We start from the raw sequence: 4,514 nt of genomic DNA, 5'->3' as shown, positions 1-4,514 counted from the left end.
TATATATATATATATATATATATATATATATATATATGTATATATAAAACCTCCAATCTCCATGCTTAGATAGTTCGAGCACCTTCCATATAATTTCAAAAAGCTATTTTGAAAGCTGTACCTATAAGATATTAATCTCAATTTTATAAATTTTGATTTATATTCCCAAGCTATATATTTGAAAGCTGTACCAACCTTGCACAGAAGTTTTCAGCTTGAGACAGACCTATTCGACTCACCAAAGCATAGAAATAAAAGGTGTAGAGATGATGATAAAGTTGATGATGATGCTAGACATTGGCCCCAAAACTTCGATTTAATCATTGGTTAAATCTTAAAAAAACAACAACAGAAAACCCCTATTGCTCAAGTATATTTCAAAGGCTATTTCAGATAGTTAAGTAATAAGCAGTGGAAACAGTAAATTAGTTTTTGTTATCGAGGTGACAATGGAATTAGAGCAAAAAGAAAAGCCAGTGGTATTATACAAGTTCAAAAGGAATGGTAGAAGTCTAAAATGTCAGGAGAAAAGCTATTTTTACGGCAACAAAAAGCTTTCCTATTTGTAAGGTACACTATTTTAAGTAGTATGAGAAGCAAAATGCTGTGTAGCAGTAATTTTTGATGAATAAACTGAGTATAGTATGTCATATGCTTGTTCATGAAGACATGAGTTCAGACAGGAGTTATTGGAGATGGGATTTTATGGTTGGATGTGCTTCCTGTCACCAATCATTATTTGTTTCTCAAAAGTAAGGGGGATTCAGATATTACATCAGTTCAGGGTATGGATATTCATAGAAGGTTGGTAGCAATTTATTGGGACCTTCATAAAAAAAAATCTCAACACCCCCACTTTAATTTTGAGAGGACTAATACTCCTGGAGAAAAAAAAGCTGTCTTGTTTCTCCTTTCCTAAGTTTTCTAGGAGGCCCTCCTGATACACTATGGGAATACACGATCAATTGTAATAATAAATTAGGTATGGTTTCAAAACACAAAATCATAGACAATAATAATTCTCACAGTGCACTCTCTGCACAACACAAATATTCTATGCAGTCACCACTCAATAAAATAGCTCTCACAACACATTCTACAGCAGTGGTTCCTGTATGGAATAGTTCACCGTAGATTTTCAAAAATATAATTTCAGCTTTTAGAAACTTCATACTAATGCTTGAGTGTTTAGAAGAATGTGTTAACCCTTTAGCATTTAAATCAGCCATATCCAGCTCAAATATTCTACTTGTTTATAATCAAACTGACTAGAACCAGCCTCTTACACCTATCCAAATGTGTCATTTTCTCGAAGCTACAATTATAATTCATGATTAATTCTAAAAAACAATATGTAAAAATAAGCACTGCATGTGACTGAGTCATCTGAATGCTAAAGGGTTAAAGGCATGTTGTAGTTTTTTTTTTTTATATTTTTCTTTATATTTTTAATTTTGCTTGCAGAGTGAGCCAGCAATTTTTAACCTTCATGTGAAGTGTGCCAGTAATTGTTTTGTCTGATTTCCAGTATACTGTGAAAACAAAATATTGAAAACCACTGCTTTATACAATCACCACCCGCATAATATAATAAAGCCCACATAATTCATACACTACAATTACTACATAATAAAATAACGCATTACATACATAACCAGACATAACCAACACCTATAAGATATCTCATGCACCACTACAAACTGACACACTCCATGTTGTAAACAATTGTTACCCAATAATATAACACAATACTCTACACACTTGTTACCCTCTCCTTATTTAACACAATGTATACAACATATGTAATACAATCACCACCCAACAAATTAACACAATTCACATAACACATATAGACCACAGAAGATACAACACAGTTTTAACATAAGAAACAGCAAAATAATACTAACGACACAATGAAACAGATGTAGCATACAAAAGACAATATTGCACACATGTTTTAGAACTACAATAGAAACATTGTATGAAGGTTAACAACACAATATAATAATTGTTCCTAACATAGGCACAGGGCCACAAGTTTGGGAGACGGTGTTGACTGATTAAATCAACTGCAGTATGTGACTGGTACTTATTTTATTGACCTCCAGCAAGATGAAAGGCAAAGTAGATTTTGACAAGATTTGAACCAAGACTGCAAAGTGCCATAACTAAATGTTGCAAAGTATTGTATCTCACACTTTACCATTTCTACTACTCCATCAACTTAAAACAGTTTCTAATTTAGGTACAAGCAGTGATGACACGTGTATAGGAACTGCAGCATCCCCTATTTCCACTTGAGATTATCGATAACATTCAATATAATCAGTCCTTTTTCTTTAATTCTTTCTTTATACTTGTACATTATATAATCCTTAAGCTTAATGTCAGTAGCCATCCCCTAGTTTATGAAAAAAATACAAAAATCCTTGAACAGAACTGCATGCGTCACAGTTCCAGCGACACAGTGTTTGGCTGTTGTGCGCATGCTCACATGTTCGAGATAGGAAGCTTCACGCTAGGGAGAGAGAGCATTGTGTGAACAACAGTGCCGACTCTTGTGTTCCAGTGAAAGGTAGTGTTTCTTTTTGACTCTGCATGTGTTGTGCTTAAAAACATGTTTATATTCCTTGAATGTGATAGAGTGTAGAATTAGATTATTATACTGCTTCCAGCTTCAGTGTTGCTGCCAGGATTTGAAAAATAGGGCACATTTCGCCACACTTATTTTGTGATTTAGGTGGGATTTTTGAAAAACAAGAGGGTATTCATGGTGGTGTTCAGTGAACAAATTAAACACACTACCCAGCAGTGGCTAAAACGCGAACCGATCAAGTTTATGTATAAATTTTCTTTTTATGTTTGTTTCCTTTAACACAATATTAAAACAACGGCTAAAAATTTTCTGAAGCAGCACCCCCACTAATTTTATCTACAAGCCACCACTAGGTACAAGATAAGAATTTTGAGGGGAGGGTCTGGTTGATGAGATCAATTCTATTATTTGATCCCCAAAAATATGGAAGGCAAAGTTGACCTTGGCAAGATTTGAATTCAGACATAAAGGCCGGAACAAATATCAAAGCATTTTTGTCTAATGCTCTAATGATTCTGCCATTCCACCATGCTAATAATAATAATAATGATAATAATAATAATAATAATAATAATAATTGAGAGTGCTCATGAATTCTGAACAAGAACAGCTAACGTGAGAGAAGAAACCCTACTCCGTATGGAATTACATGGTCAGTTCCACTGTGAAACCAATAAATTAAATGACTAGGAAGGTGGCTCAACAAGGGTGATCTAAAAAAGAATACAGAAAGCCTAATCATCACGGCCCAGGACCAGGCATTGAATACCAACCCAGTGAAAAAGAATATATACCACACAACTGCATTGGACCTCTGCAGAATGTACAGGAAGAGGGTCGAAATAATAATAATCCTTTCTACTATAGGCACAGGGCCCAAAATTTGGGGAACGGGAATAGTCGATTACATTAATCCCAGTACTCAACTGGTATTTAGTTTATTGACCTTGAAAGGACGAAAGGAAAAGTTGACCTCAGTGAAATTTGAACTCAGAACGTGAAGACAGATGAAATACTGTTTAGCATTTTGCCTGGCGTGCTAGCAATTCTACCAGCTCAAAGCCTTAAATAATGATAATAAAACTTCTTTTACACAGGCACACTCATACAATGATGGAGACATAGTGATTACAAAAGTGTGAAGACAGACAGACAATTTATATAAAAATAAAGGGGATATAAATATGGAATATATAAGTATATATATATACAGAGTGTGGTGAATAAACTGTCATCTAAATTACATAAAAATGAAAAAAAAAAACACTGACATCTCACTTTGACAGATATATTTACCAAAATTACATAAAAGTATCTTGAAATACTAAGGAATAAATATATTCAATAAAATCGCTATTAGCTTCAACCACAGCCTCCAGACGACCCAGGGCAGCACTTGATGTAGGCCTCCATGTTGAGTGTGAGGCCATGTGGGAAGATGAATGGAAGTATAATGTTACCAAAATTACTAATCACTCCAGACACCATGATGTTGACTGGATGTTTGATTTTTCTCACTCTCAGTATATGTCCTCAGATTGACACCCAAACACTCTGAAATGTTCGTATTGGAGCTTCCGATGCAAATGCCAAGCAGTACAGTATGTTTTTTACAAATTTCTGTCAGAGTGAATTGTGTCATGGTGTTGTTTTTCTCACAGATGGTGCCCAACAGACCCTCCGATACTGTGTAGTTGACAAAATCAAAAACAATGCGCAAGCATGAAATTAAAAATATTAAATGGTGACAATTTACCCATCACACCTTATATATATATATATATATATATATATATATACAAAATTAAGAGGAATGACCAGCAAAAGTGGACTCCTATATGCTAGAAATAGATGCCAAATCACCTAACCACGCTGAAATTTTTTTCTTGAGAACATATTCTTCGTGGTTAGGTGATTT

General features: G+C 34.3%; 1 protein-coding gene across 2 annotated transcripts in view; it reads right to left on the bottom strand.

Moving 5' to 3' along the window:
• The window catches only part of LOC106873217 (krev interaction trapped protein 1), a 41,958-nt gene that overhangs the window by 27,770 nt on the left and 9,674 nt on the right, over positions 1–4,514 (bottom strand). Inside the window, exon 3 of one of the 2 annotated variants that reach the window (XM_014920467.2) lies at positions 196–333. The exons of the other annotated variant lie outside the window; for it this stretch is intronic. The gene's annotated coding sequence lies outside the window, so the exon portion shown is untranslated. The remainder of the gene's footprint in view (positions 1–195; positions 334–4,514) is intronic. 2 annotated transcript variants of the gene reach the window in all.

Source organism: Octopus bimaculoides, chromosome 2 (assembly GCF_001194135.2).
Source record: "Octopus bimaculoides isolate UCB-OBI-ISO-001 chromosome 2, ASM119413v2, whole genome shotgun sequence".
Classification (NCBI taxonomy): Eukaryota; Metazoa; Mollusca; class Cephalopoda; order Octopoda; family Octopodidae; genus Octopus; species Octopus bimaculoides.
This window is presented reverse-complemented; position numbering and strand designations above follow the sequence as displayed.